A 15,005-nucleotide genomic window follows, 5' to 3' on the forward strand; every position below is an offset into this window, starting at 1 on the left:
CCTCGTCCCCGAGCCTGCAGCCTTTTTCCAAACCGGAACATTCCTATTGATTTCCATTGAGCGCCCGAAGGCTCAAAAGCACCCTGCACACAGCCGCCCGAGTGGCCCTGGCAGTGCACTCTCTACACTAACTTACTTCCCCACTTGCCCTGAGTAAGTGACCAGGAGCCCAGCTCCCACAGACGCGTGGCTTGCCAGACAGCAGCCACCAACTAAGGCCCCCCCTATCCCTCATAGGATAACATTGGGCCTAACTCACTCTGCACCCGGCCGTCCTGAAACCGCTGAGGGTGAACCAACTGTACCTACCTGACACTGGGGGACCCCTGAGTCTATGCCCGGAATTTCAACTCTGCCAGTCGAGTACTTACCCTTAAACCGCTAACTTCATTTTCCTCATAGGGTAACATTGACTGGCTTTTTCTTCAAAAATCTTCTAAGTGTGAACTTTTCAAAACTGTAAAAATTCACCAAAAATCAGCCAAGTGACAAAAACGAATTTACTCACCTGTTCCTGGGTGAGCTCCCAGTGCTGGATCTTGGTGCCCAGCCCTGACCCTGAAAAGTACTCACAACTATACTTACCTCTAACTCATTTTTCTCCCATAGGAAACCATTGTCTGCTTTTCTGTGAAATTTCTTCTAAGTGTCTATTTTTGCAAATTTGAAATATTCTTTTAAAATCGTACCATTTCTGCAAACGAAATTACTTACCTGTTTTTGATAAGGACCCCAGTCCTGGGTCTAGGCACCCAGTCCTGGATTACTAAAGTAACGATAAAGTACTCTACCTGCAATTTGAATTTCTTGCCATAGAGATCCATTGAATGTTTTCTGTGAAATATTTTCTAAGTGCTAACTTTTGAAATAGCTAAATATTATTTAAAAATCATTACAGTTATTAAGTCGACTTTCATCACTTGATTCTGAATACTGACCCCAGGCTGGTTCTAGGATCCAGACCTGGAATTCCAAAAGTAATCTGAAAAGTAATTTATTACAAATAACCTGAATTTACCATTGAGCTCAATGCATTGTTATGTTTAGGAAATAGGATTGGTTATTGCAACCAACTGTGACTGTTTACACAAATTTATTGCTTGAAACAAAAGTATTTATATTCAACCTCTCATTCTGAGAAAGTATATTTTTACCCCCTTTGTGGTTCTAAAAATAAAACAAGCATATATTTTATATATACAAATCATTGGCCTAGAGTTCAGTTATTGAGTGTGTGAAACCATTTGCTGACTGAGTGTGTACAATAAATGCTTTACACTGTCCTCTGGTACTGCCTTACTGCTCGACCAAGCTACCACTTTTGAGAGTAAGGTCATACCTAACTTTGACCTCTATCAGCCTCTGGGGGACTGTGGACTCTGTACACCCTGTACCTATTAGGGAACAGTATATACAGAGCCACTTTCTCACACAATGGCACAGAGTTTTCAAACATCATTAGGTAGAAAGTGACAGAAAGTCATTTGAAGCACTGTTTATTTCATTGGGTGCTGAGGGCCAAACAAATGTGATCACTTACTAGAAACTGAGCCGATCCCAGCTGAATTTGGCAGACGCCAGGAGTACACTGAAGCTGTGAATCAAAAGAAAGGGCACTTTAATGAGGATCACGTTTCGAAGTAGCAGCACACAACTTTTAGTAGAAACAAGGAAAGCAGGAAACTAATGACATATGGAGGCACAAAGGATTCCGGGCTGCTGCACAGTGACTTTGAAAACTGCACAGACCAAGATCTCAGAGACCAAATTGAGACTAATACTGATTTTAATAATCTTCATAAAATATTACTCTGGCCAAAATCCAGCTCCTGAGAAAATATATGAACAGCCAAGGGGTTTGAGAAGTTAATGTTACCTGCTTGGGCCATTGCAAGAAAGAGCACAATTGATTCACCCTACGGTCAATGTTGTGAGTAAAGAGAGAAAAGTCATATACAAAGGAAGGGAGAGGAAGATATCGATTTAAGACGTGGTTCAAGGACGCGAGGGAAGCAATTCTGCTTGTCCAGCAGTGGGAAAGAAGTGCAAAATATCGGGACACTTTTAAAAGTGTGTTTAGGGCACATGTTCACTCAGTGAGAGTAAGTCACATAAAGGAGAAAATAAATGATGTGAGTGAAGGAATGTCAAAATGAGATGAACAGTAAATATCAAGAGTCATGGCCGAATCAGGTTGACCTGTATTTATTTTATTTGAATACACGTTTACAGACGTTCTGGCGAATGTGCTCCGGAAGGCCTCATATATCAAAAGTGAAGCGTTTGGTGAGCACCGTATCAATACTTACGGCTACTATGAAGACCTCTTAGGAGATTAAGGACATGGGTACTTACACAAAAGATTACGTGCCGAGTGACATTAGTAACCTAATTGGATGGGTAAATCAGGGTAGATTAGGGACCACACCGGCACCAGGTACAGATACCCCAGTGATTCTGGTGAGGCGGATGGATGCGTCTGTCATATTATGAACTGTTTCGGAGATGTTTTCTTTGTCAAAGTAGGTTGTAGGAAACGGTTTGAGCACACAATTTTGCAGAAAGGTGCCATCCTGTCGAACACAAGAAGAGAAATGTGAAACTCAATCTTAAGGGTGAGTTGAGACAGCTTTTAGGTGATTTATGTGTGCAAGAGATTATTAAGCCTTGTGATGTTGCACATTTGATTTACGCTGTCCTAGAGTGTGCAAAAGGAGGGGTGGGTAAATAAGATTGTGTGCATGCAGGTTGGCGCTCGCTCACCAGGAATATTGTTACTGAACATCATTCGATTTCCAAAATACCGGAAATAGTAGGCATGCTGAGTGATGCTGGTTATTTTACACCAATACAACTTAATGCAGCACATCATCAAGTGACACTTGAAGCCAATTCTGAAATCTTAACTACCTCTGTTACACCATCCGGTGCTCATAAATATTTGCGTATACCATGCCGACTCAGATTCGTGACTACTATTTTTCAAAGCTAATATTGTACAGATTTAAAAATCTACGGTCAGGACAAGCTTTCCAGGACGATAATTAGATTCATGCCAATTGTGTCGAGGACTACAACAGGATATTAGCAGGAATTCTTGGAGTGCAGAAAGATGGGAGTATGACTGTGACAAGAGAGAACTGACAGTTTTTGACATCTTCTGTGGAGCATTCAATTTGGAGGTTTGGTGAAAGCAATAACTGAGGCACCATCTAAGATTGACAAACATCAACTGAGATTGTTCATAGAAATTTGGGACAAGTGCTCGAGTCAAATCCCACAATATATTTACTTGACATACGAAACTACAGGGGCCATTTGATAACCGTTCAGCTTCTACATGTGATGAGTACATAGAGAAACTTGCAGCAATTTTCGCTGCATGAAGTGTAGTTTCCTTTAAAAGCACAATTTGGATCTAACTATTGCCCCATTTTTACAAGAACCACCATATCCGATCTATAAGTAAGCTCAACCTTAGTTGCAATCAATAATCATATGTGGAATGGCAATCTGATTTCAGGAGTCAGATCCGTAAGAGTTCTCCTCATAAAGTCAGGTTCGGGATTGTCTCATCATTAATCAGACTGGTTTTAAGCCTTACACCACATATGCAGGAGCGAAGCATACCTTCAAAACGCAGCATCGGTATGACCATCTCCGGTCAGACAATGCACCTGTCCTTCTTAGAAGCACTACAGACAAATCAGTCTTTCAAATAGATAGCATGGCCCACAAAACACTGACCTGACAAGTTCACCCAATATCAAGAGTTAAGCTATAGCATACATATATGTCCCACAGCATACAAAGATTTAAGACAACGCAAGAAGGACATCAAGTTGCACAGTAAAAGATATTTTAGCTACAAAGTCTAACTGACGTCTGCTTGAAAATGGTTTCTCACCTTTTTGGAGGGTAGCCGAGATAACAGCGGCATTCTTCGGGCCATCATTCCTAAAAGTGAAGACACAGTATTTTAGGCACTATTTAGTAGATAAGCAGACAGACACAGTACATCATTCTTCACCCTCATGAGTCCCTACCACACTGGAGCTGGAAGGTACAGCAAATCTTAAAAACCTGCAAGAAGAGAAGATCACCACGGTCCCTCCTCTTGCCCTACACAAGAAGCTCTCTTGCAAAAACACCAAGTCACTTTTAGCTGCCTGCAATATGAGGTACGGGCCTCTGTCCAGCTCAGATTTATGAGTACATGATGGGTTTCTCATTACTGAACACTCGTTCTCAGTGAGGGCAAGTGTATCATCATCGCAGGAGGAGCCCGTAGAGGCAGCAGTCAGTGGTGATAAGGAACGAAGACCACAACATGTGACCAAGAAGCAGGAATGAGCATTGTTTAAGATATTGCCACTGCAATCCTTCATGCCACCCAAGAACAACTGAAAGGTACACTCAACCTGCAATTCGGAGAAAGATGACTTATGGGGGAGCACTGACAAATATGTCCGTGACACTACTCAGTTGGACGAGGGCACAAAGGCTGGGGGAAAGGAATAGCATATTATGGAATGAAGAAGAGCTGAATACTTAACAGATAAAAGAGCAGCACTTACAGGAGGTACCTCTGAAAAATGTAACCTACAAGCTAAATATGAAAACTCAAGCTCAATTACTTTGCACACGCTCTGACTAACTGCACCCTAAAAGCGTAATCGGTGAAGAATGGAAAAGAGTACCTGGTGGATTTACAAACCAAAAACCAGACAGGTCATGAAGCACACCAGTAAATAAGCAACTACAGAGGTTTTCGTCAAGAGAAGCCCATTGCCTGTGCTCACAGCCAATCAACACTCGCTTTCAAAATTGTGTTTTCTCTGTACACGTTTTAACTTCACTGCAACACAAATCAGTCACATAAGGCGATGCCTGGGTGTGCCATTTCCCCCTTTGGCCTTCTCCCCCTTCTGAAGGCTTGGGGTCCGGTTGCACCACGAGGCAGATAACAGACAGGTCATGGAGTACAGGGGTTACATGGGAGCACCATGGTGGGTCTTGTAGCCTCCATGCTCCAGGAAGGTCTGGTGCAGGGGTGGAAGTAAGGGTGCACTCCTTACATTCTTCTATCATTCCTACCCAGTCAAGGATCTGGTCCCATGGTACGGACTTTGGTGAAGCATAATCTAAAGGAGACGTGGCACAATATGGCCTCTTGCGTTGAAAGGCTGATACTCGTTAGTGGGTTAACTGCAAAGGAGGAAAAATCAAAATGACAATTCTTCCCAGTGGCTAGGGGAGATTAAGTATGAAGTTTATTGATCATATTTCCCCTTGGATGCAAACAATGCAATTATTTTGTTGAACAAAAGCGAATTATTGTATTCTTCTGTGGCAGTTTTATGGCTTTATAGCATTTACTTTTGGAGATTGCATGTATGACTTAATGCCCTAATAAGCAGAAGCTGCTCACTCATTAAATGAGGAGTATGGTCCAGATTCCGGTTGTGGCCATTAGTAGAAGCCTGGATCCCGAATGGGGGCGGTGTACCCACAGGCTCTTCCAAGCTACCAGCGAACAACTTTAAAAACCCACCACAAGACTCAGATTTCTTCCTGAATGGTCGATTTGCTTCTAGGTGTAGATCACCACATACTTTTGGCAATGAATAGCAGCGGTTTTGAGCCCGTCGTGTAAGGTTAGGAGAAAGGTGCTCAACCAAAAGAACCAGCTTCAGAGAAAAAGAAGTACATCGGGCAGCAGACATTTGGAGCAGGACAGAAGCAGCCGAGCAGAGCACAAAAGGAAGGAGGGCTGTGGCTATCTAACATACTGCTCAAGTAAAGCTAGCCAAAGCAGTAACGTGCTGGTCAATCAAGGTCAGGCTGAGCCATCACAGCATGCAAACGCTGTACCTGACCTAGAGTACATAGAATGCGGTTACGTCCCCACGCATCGTGAGAAGATGCAGTGGTACTTTACTGTTTAGCAGATAAATCAAGGGAAACAAAAACATTCACTGGTCACAAAAGACTAGCGATAACGGATATTGGCACAAAGAGAAAGCATGCAAGTATTGTTTACAGACCTAAATGCCATCGGGATATAAGAAATGAACAGCACTGTGCACAGTTTTGTAGAAATTGCAAACTGGTTTCAGAGTTATTGAGAAAAAGTGCAAGGTGAAGCTAAGGAGATACCTTGGGCCTAACCATGGCAACCTTGCAGAGTGTGCAACCGCCTATTGCAGTTTTCCAAAACCCAGGCAAGCCAAACATGAAGTGAAAACAATGGCACAGAGTTTTCAAACATCATTAGGTAGAAAGTGACAGAAAGTCATTTGAAGCACTGTTTATTTCATTGGGTGCTGAGGGCCAAACAAATGTGATCACTTACTAGAAACTGAGCCGATCCCAGCTGAATTTGGCAGACGCCAGGAGTACACTGAAGCTGTGAATCAAAAGAAAGGGCACTTTAATGAGGATCACGTTTCGAAGTAGCAGCACACAACTTTTAGTAGAAACAAGGAAAGCAGGAAACTAATGACATATGGAGGCACAAAGGATTCCGGGCTGCTGCACAGTGACTTTGAAAACTGCACAGACCAAGATCTCAGAGACCAAATTGAGACTAATACTGATTTTAATAATCTTCATAAAATATTACTCTGGCCAAAATCCAGCTCCTGAAAAAATATATGAACAGCCAAGGGGTTTGAGAAGTTAATGTTACCTGCTTGGGCCATTGCAAGAAAGAGCACAATTGATTCACCCTACGGTCAATGTTGTGAGTAAAGAGAGAAAAGTCATATACAAAGGAAGGGAGAGGAAGATATCGATTTAAGACGTGGTTCAAGGACGCGAGGGAAGCAATTCTGCTTGTCCAGCAGTGGGAAAGAAGTGCAAAATATCGGGACACTTTTAAAAGTGTGTTTAGGGCACATGTTCACTCAGTGAGAGTAAGTCACATAAAGGAGAAAATAAATGATGTGAGTGAAGGAATGTCAAAATGAGATGAACAGTAAATATCAAGAGTCATGGCCGAATCAGGTTGACCTGTATTTATTTTATTTGAATACACGTTTACAGACGTTCTGGCGAATGTGCTCCGGAAGGCCTCATATATCAAAAGTGAAGCGTTTGGTGAGCACCGTATCAATACTTACGGCTACTATGAAGACCTCTTAGGAGATTAAGGACATGGGTACTTACACAAAAGATTACGTGCCGAGTGACATTAGTAACCTAATTGGATGGGTAAATCAGGGTAGATTAGGGACCACACCGGCACCAGGTACAGATACCCCAGTGATTCTGGTGAGGCGGATGGATGCGTCTGTCATATTATGAACTGTTTCGGAGATGTTTTCTTTGTCAAAGTAGGTTGTAGGAAACGGTTTGAGCACACAATTTTGCAGAAAGGTGCCATCCTGTCGAACACAAGAAGAGAAATGTGAAACTCAATCTTAAGGGTGAGTTGAGACAGCTTTTAGGTGATTTAGGTGTGCAAGAGATTATTAAGCCTTGTGATGTTGCACATTTGATTTACGCTGTCCTAGAGTGTGCAAAAGGAGGGGTGGGTAAATAAGATTGTGTGCATGCAGGTTGGCGCTCGCTCACCAGGAATATTGTTACTGAACATCATTCGATTTCCAAAATACCGGAAATAGTAGGCATGCTGAGTGATGCTGGTTATTTTACACCAATACAACTTAATGCAGCACATCATCAAGTGACACTTGAAGCCAATTCTGAAATCTTAACTACCTCTGTTACACCATCCGGTGCTCATAAATATTTGCGTATACCATGCCGACTCAGATTCGTGACTACTATTTTTCAAAGCTAATATTGTACAGATTTAAAAATCTCCGGTCAGGACAAGCTTTCCAGGACGATAATTAGATTCATGCCAATTGTGTCGAGGACTACAACAGGATATTAGCAGGAATTCTTGGAGTGCAGAAAGATGGGAGTATGACTGTGACAAGAGAGAACTGACAGTTTTTTACATCTACTGTGGAGCATTCAATTTGGAGGTTTGGTGAAAGCAATAACTGAGGCACCATCTAAGATTGACAAACATCAACTGAGATTGTTCATAGAAATTTGGGACAAGTGCTCGAGTTAAATCCCACAATATATTTACTTGACATACGAAACTACAGGGGCCATTTGATAACCGTTCAGCTTCTACATGTGATGAGTACATAGAGAAACTTGCAGCAATTTTCGCTGCATGAAGTGTAGTTTCCTTTAAAAGCACAATTTGGATCTAACTATTGCCCCATTTTTACAAGAACCACCATATCCGATCTATAAGTAAGCTCAACCTTAGTTGCAATCAGCAAGCAATAATCATATGTGGAATGGCAATCTGATTTCAGGAGTCAGATCCGTAAGAGTTCTCCTCATAAAGTCAGGTTCGGGATTGTCTCATCATTAATCAGACTGATTTTAAGCCTTACACCACATATGCAAGAGCGAAGCATACCTTCAAAACGCAGCATCGGTATGACCATCTCCGGTCAGACAATGCACCTGTCCTTCTTAGAAGCACTACAGACAAATCAGTCTTTCAAATAGATAGCATGGCCCACAAAACACTGACCTGACAAGTTCACCCAATATCAAGAGTTAAGCTATAGCATACATATATGTCCCACAGCATACAAAGATTTAAGACAACGCAAGAAGGACATCAAGTTGCACAGTAAAAGACATTTAAGCTACAAAGTCTAACTGACGCCTGCTTGAAAATGGTTTCTCACCTTTTTGGAGGGAAGCCGAGATAACAGCGGCATTCTTCGGGCCATCATTCCTAAAAGTGAAGACACAGTATTTTAGGCACTATTTAGTAGATAAGCAGACAGACACAGTACATCATTCTTCACCCTCATGAGTCCCTACCACACTGGAGCTGGAAGGTACAGCAAATCTTAAAAACCTGCAAGAAGAGAAGATCACCACGGTCCCTCCTCTTGCCCTACACAAGAAGCTCTCTTGCAAAAACACCAAGTCACTTTTAGCTGCCTGCAATATGAGGTACGGGCCTCTGTCCAGCTCAGATTTATGAGTACATGATGGGTTTCTCATTACTGAACACTCGTTCTCAGTGAGGGCAAGTGTATCATCATCGCAGGAGGAGCCCGTAGAGGCAGCAGTCAGTGGTGATAAGGAACGAAGACCACAACATGTGACCAAGAAGCAGGAATGAGCATTGTTTAAGATATTGCCACTGCAATCCTTCATGCCACCCAAGAACAACTGAAAGGTACACTCAACCTGCAATTCGGAGAAAGAGGACTTATGGGGGAGCACTGACAAATATGTCCGTGACACTACTCAGTTGGACGAGGGCACAAAGGCTGGGGGAAAGGAATAGCATATTATGGAATGAAGAAGAGCTGAATACTTAACAGATAAAAGAGCAGCACTTACAGGAGGTACCTCTGAAAAATGTAACCTACAAGCTAAATATGAAAACTCAAGCTCAATTACTTTGCACACGCTCTGACTAACTGCACCCTAAAAGCGTAATCGGTGAAGAATGGAAAAGAGTACCTGGTGGATTTACAAACCAAAAACCAGACAGGTCATGAAGCACACCAGTAAATAAGCAACTACAGAGGTTTTCGTCAAGAGAAGCCCATTGCCTGTGCTCACAGCCAATCAACACTCGCTTTCAAAATTGTGTTTTCTCTGTACATGTTTTAACTTCACTGCAACACAAATCAGTCACATAAGGCGATGCCTGGGTGTGCCATTTCCCCCTTTGGCCTTCTCCCCCTTCTGAAGGCTTGGGGTCCGGTTGCACCACGAGGCAGATAACAATGGAGTACAGGGGTTACATGGGAGCACCATGGTGGGTCTTGTAGCCTTCATGCTCCAGGAAGGTCTGGTGCAGGGGTGGAAGTAAGGGTGCAATCCTTACATTCTTCTATCATTCCTACCCAGTCAAGGATCTGGTCCCATGGTACGGACTTTGGTGAAGCATAATCTAAAGGAGACGTGGCACAATATGGCCTCTTGCGTTGAAAGGCTGATACTCGTTAGTGGGTTAACTGCAAAGGAGGAAAACTCAAAATGACAATTCATCCCAGTGGCTAGGGGAGATTAAGTATGAAGTTTATTGATCATATTTCCCCTTGGATGCAAACAATGCAATTATTTTGTTGAACAAAAGCGAATTATTGTATTCTTCTGTGGCAGTTTTATGGCTTTATAGCATTTACTTTTGGAGATTGCATGTATGACTTAATGCCCTAATAAGCAGAAGCTGCTCACTCATTAAATGAGGAGTATGGTCCAGATTCCGGTTGTGGCCATTAGTAGAAGCCTGGATCCCGAATGGGGGCGGTGTACCCACAGGCTCTTCCAAGCTACCAGCGAACAACTTTAAAAACCCACCACAAGACTCAGATTTCTTCCTGAATGGTCGATTTGCTTCTAGGTGTAGATCACCACATACTTTTGGCAATGAATAGCAGCGGTTTTGAGCCCGTCGTGTAAGGTTAGGAGAAAGGTGCTCAACCAAAAGAACCAGCTTCAGAGAAAAAGAAGTACATCTAGTGCAGCGGGCAGCAGACATTTGGAGCAGGACAGAAGCAGCCGAGCAGAGCACAAAAGGAAGGAGGGCTGTGGCTATCTAACATACTGCTCAAGTAAAGCTAGCCAAAGCAGTAACGTGCTGGTCAATCAAGGTCAGGCTGAGCCATCACAGCATGCAAACGCTGTACCTGACCTAGAGTACATAGAATGCGGTTACGTCCCCACGCATCGTGAGAAGATGCAGTGGTACTTTACTGTTTAGCAGATAAATCAAGGGAAACAAAAACATTCACTGGTCACAAAAGACTAGCGATAACGGATATTGGCACAAAGAGAAAGCATGCAAGTATTGTTTACAGACCTAAATGCCATCGGGATATAAGAAATGAACAGCACTGTGCACAGTTTTGTAGAAATTGCAAACTGGTTTCAGAGTTATTGAGAAAAAGTGCAAGATGAAGCTAAGGAGATACCTTGGGCCTAACCATGGCAACCTTGCAGAGTGTGCAACCGCCGATTGCAGTTTTCCAAAACCCAGGCAAGCCAAACATGAAGTGAAAACAATGGCACAGAGTTTTCAAACATCATTAGGTAGAAAGTGACAGAAAGTCATTTGAAGCACTGTTTATTTCATTGGGTGCTGAGGGCCAAACAAATGTGATCACTTACTAGAAACTGAGCCGATCCCAGCTGAATTTGGCAGACGCCAGGAGTACACTGAAGCTGTGAATCAAAAGAAAGGGCACTTTAATGAGGATCACGTTTCGAAGTAGCAGCACACAACTTTTAGTAGAAACAAGGAAAGCAGGAAACTAATGACATATGGAGGCACAAAGGATTCCGGGCTGCTGCACAGTGACTTTGAAAACTGCACAGACCAAGATCTCAGAGACCAAATTGAGACTAATACTGATTTTAATAATCTTCATAAAATATTACTCTGGCCAAAATCCAGCTCCTGAGAAAATATATGAACAGCCAAGGGGTTTGAGAAGTTAATGTTACCTGCTTGGGCCATTGCAAGAAAGAGCACAATTGATTCACCCTACGGTCAATGTTGTGAGTAAAGAGAGAAAAGTCATATACAAAGGAAGGGAGAGGAAGATATCGATTTAAGACGTGGTTCAAGGACGCGAGGGAAGCAATTCTGCTTGTCCAGCAGTGGGAAAGAAGTGCAAAATATCGGGACACTTTTAAAAGTGTGTTTAGGGCACATGTTCACTCAGTGAGAGTAAGTCACATAAAGGAGAAAATAAATGATGTGAGTGAAGGAATGTCAAAATGAGATGAACAGTAAATATCAAGAGTCATGGCCGAATCAGGTTGACCTGTATTTATTTTATTTGAATACACGTTTACAGACGTTCTGGCGAATGTGCTCCGGAAGGCCTCATATATCAAAAGTGAAGCGTTTGGTGAGCACCGTATCAATACTTACGGCTACTATGAAGACCTCTTAGGAGATTAAGGACATGGGTACTTACACAAAAGATTACGTGCCGAGTGACATTAGTAACCTAATTGGATGGGTAAATCAGGGTAGATTAGGGACCACACCGGCACCAGGTACAGATACCCCAGTGATTCTGGTGAGGCGGATGGATGCGTCTGTCATATTATGAACTGTTTCGGAGATGTTTTCTTTGTCAAAGTAGGTTGTAGGAAACGGTTTGAGCACACAATTTTGCAGAAAGGTGCCATCCTGTCGAACACAAGAAGAGAAATGTGAAACTCAATCTTAAGGGTGAGTTGAGACAGCTTTTAGGTGATTTAGGTGTGCAAGAGATTATTAAGCCTTGTGATGTTGCACATTTGATTTACGCTGTCCTAGAGTGTGCAAAAGGAGGGGTGGGTAAATAAGATTGTGTGCATGCAGGTTGGCGCTCGCTCACCAGGAATATTGTTACTGAACATCATTCGATTTCCAAAATACCGGAAATAGTAGGCATGCTGAGTGATGCTGGTTATTTTATACCAATACAACTTAATGCAGCACATCATCAAGTGACACTTGAAGCCAATTCTGAAATCTTAACTACCTCTGTTACACCATCCGGTGCTCATAAATATTTGCGTATACCATGCCGACTCAGATTCGTGACTACTATTTTTCAAAGCTAATATTGTACAGATTTAAAAATCTCCGGTCAGGACAAGCTTTCCAGGACGATAATTAGATTCATGCCAATTGTGTCGAGGACTACAACAGGATATTAGCAGGAATTCTTGGAGTGCAGAAAGATGGGAGTATGACTGTGACAAGAGAGAACTGACAGTTTTTTACATCTACTGTGGAGCATTCAATTTGGAGGTTTGGTGAAAGCAATAACTGAGGCACCATCTAAGATTGACAAACATCAACTGAGATTGTTCATAGAAATTTGGGACAAGTGCTCGAGTTAAATCCCACAATATATTTACTTGACATACGAAACTACAGGGGCCATTTGATAACCGTTCAGCTTCTACATGTGATGAGTACATAGAGAAACTTGCAGCAATTTTCGCTGCATGAAGTGTAGTTTCCTTTAAAAGCACAATTTGGATCTAACTATTGCCCCATTTGTACAAGAACCACCATATCCGATCTATAAGTAAGCTCAACCTTAGTTGCAATCAGCAAGCAATAATCATATGTGGAATGGCAATCTGATTTCAGGAGTCAGATCCGTAAGAGTTCTCCTCATAAAGTCAGGTTCGGGATTGTCTCATCATTAATCAGACTGATTTTAAGCCTTACACCACATATGCAAGAGCGAAGCATACCTTCAAAACGCAGCATCGGTATGACCATCTCCGGTCAGACAATGCACCTGTCCTTCTTAGAAGCACTACAGACAAATCAGTCTTTCAAATAGATAGCATGGCCCACAAAACACTGACCTGACAAGTTCACCCAATATCAAGAGTTAAGCTATAGCATACATATATGTCCCACAGCATACAAAGATTTAAGACAACGCAAGAAGGACATCAAGTTGCACAGTAAAAGACATTTAAGCTACAAAGTCTAACTGACGCCTGCTTGAAAATGGTTTCTCACCTTTTTGGAGGGTAGCCGAGATAACAGCGGCATTCTTCGGGCCATCATTCCTAAAAGTGAAGACACAGTATTTTAGGCACTATTTAGTAGATAAGCAGACAAACACAGTACATCATTCTTCACCCTCATGAGTCCCTACCACACTGGAGCTGGAAGGTACAGCAAATCTTAAAAACCTGCAAGAAGAGAAGATCACCACGGTCCCTCCTCTTGCCCTACACAAGAAGCTCTCTTGCAAAAACACCAAGTCACTTTTAGCTGCCTGCAATATGAGGTACGGGCCTCTGTCCAGCTCAGATTTATGAGTACATGATGGGTTTCTCATTACTGAACACTCGTTCTCAGTGAGGGCAAGTGTATCATCATCGCAGGAGGAGCCCGTAGAGGCAGCAGTCAGTGGTGATAAGGAACGAAGACCACAACATGTGACCAAGAAGCAGGAATGAGCATTGTTTAAGATATTGCCACTGCAATCCTTCATGCCACCCAAGAACAACTGAAAGGTACACTCAACCTGCAATTCGGAGAAAGAGGACTTATGGGGGAGCACTGACAAATATGTCCGTGACACTACTCAGTTGGACGAGGGCACAAAGGCTGGGGGAAAGGAATAGCATATTATGGAATGAAGAAGAGCTGAATACTTAACAGATAAAAGAGCAGCACTTACAGGAGGTACCTCTGAAAAATGTAACCTACAAGCTAAATATGAAAACTCAAGCTCAATTACTTTGCACACGCTCTGACTAAACTGCACCCTAAAAGCGTAATCGGTGAAGAATGGAAAAGAGTACCTGGTGGATTTACAAACCAAAAACCAGACAGGTCATGAAGCACACCAGTAAATAAGCAACTACAGAGGTTTTCGTCAAGAGAAGCCCATTGCCTGTGCTCACAGCCAATCAACACTCGCTTTCAAAATTGTGTTTTCTCTGTACATGTTTTAACTTCACTGCAACACAAATCAGTCACATAAGGCGATGCCTGGGTGTGCCATTTCCCCCTTTGGCCTTCTCCCCCTTCTGAAGGCTTGGGGTCCGGTTGCACCACGAGGCAGATAACAATGGAGTACAGGGGTTACATGGGAGCACCATGGTGGGTCTTGTAGCCTTCATGCTCCAGGAAGGTCTGGTGCAGGGGTGGAAGTAAGGGTGCAATCCTTACATTCTTCTATCATTCCTACCCAGTCAAGGATCTGGTCCCATGGTACGGACTTTGGTGAAGCATAATCTAAAGGAGACGTGGCACAATATGGCCTCTTGCGTTGAAAGGCTGATACTCGTTAGTGGGTTAACTGCAAAGGAGGAAAACTCAAAATGACAATTCATCCCAGTGGCTAGGGGAGATTAAGTATGAAGTTTATTGATCATATTTCCCCTTGGATGCAAACAATGCAATTATTTTGTTGAACAAAAGCGAATTATTGTATTCTTCTGTGGCAGTTTTATGGCTT

At 42.6% G+C, this 15,005-nt stretch overlaps 1 long non-coding RNA gene and 6 other non-coding genes across 7 annotated transcripts in view; all 7 read right to left on the reverse strand.

Moving 5' to 3' along the window:
* The window catches only part of LOC146817561 (uncharacterized), a 249,002-nt gene that overhangs the window by 65,700 nt on the left and 168,297 nt on the right, over window positions 1-15,005 (reverse strand). The window contains exons 54-59 of the long non-coding RNA XR_014963013.1: window positions 13,553-13,602; window positions 11,179-11,232; window positions 8,730-8,779; window positions 6,356-6,409; window positions 3,908-3,957; window positions 1,541-1,594 (exon numbers count right to left, since the gene is read on the reverse strand). This is a non-coding gene — a long non-coding RNA (uncharacterized LOC146817561). The remainder of the gene's footprint in view (window positions 1-1,540; window positions 1,595-3,907; window positions 3,958-6,355; window positions 6,410-8,729; window positions 8,780-11,178; window positions 11,233-13,552; window positions 13,603-15,005) is intronic.
* Window positions 3,517-3,584, reverse strand: LOC146817565 (small nucleolar RNA SNORD50). The gene has a single exon (XR_014965146.1). It is a non-coding gene; the product is annotated as a small nucleolar RNA SNORD50 (small nucleolar RNA).
* Window positions 4,195-4,280, reverse strand: LOC146817566 (small nucleolar RNA SNORD103/SNORD85). The gene has a single exon (XR_014965113.1). It is a non-coding gene; the product is annotated as a small nucleolar RNA SNORD103/SNORD85 (small nucleolar RNA).
* On the reverse strand, window positions 8,339-8,406 carry LOC146817567 (small nucleolar RNA SNORD50). The gene has a single exon (XR_014965147.1). It is a non-coding gene; the product is annotated as a small nucleolar RNA SNORD50 (small nucleolar RNA).
* LOC146817568 (small nucleolar RNA SNORD103/SNORD85) lies at window positions 9,017-9,102 on the reverse strand. The gene has a single exon (XR_014965114.1). It is a non-coding gene; the product is annotated as a small nucleolar RNA SNORD103/SNORD85 (small nucleolar RNA).
* On the reverse strand, window positions 13,162-13,229 carry LOC146817569 (small nucleolar RNA SNORD50). Its single transcript, XR_014965149.1, has one exon. It is a non-coding gene; the product is annotated as a small nucleolar RNA SNORD50 (small nucleolar RNA).
* LOC146817570 (small nucleolar RNA SNORD103/SNORD85) lies at window positions 13,840-13,925 on the reverse strand. Its single transcript, XR_014965116.1, has one exon. It is a non-coding gene; the product is annotated as a small nucleolar RNA SNORD103/SNORD85 (small nucleolar RNA).

The sequence above is a fragment of the Triturus cristatus genome, chromosome 6, assembly GCF_964204655.1.
Source record: "Triturus cristatus chromosome 6, aTriCri1.1, whole genome shotgun sequence".
Taxonomy (NCBI): Eukaryota; Metazoa; Chordata; class Amphibia; order Caudata; family Salamandridae; genus Triturus; species Triturus cristatus.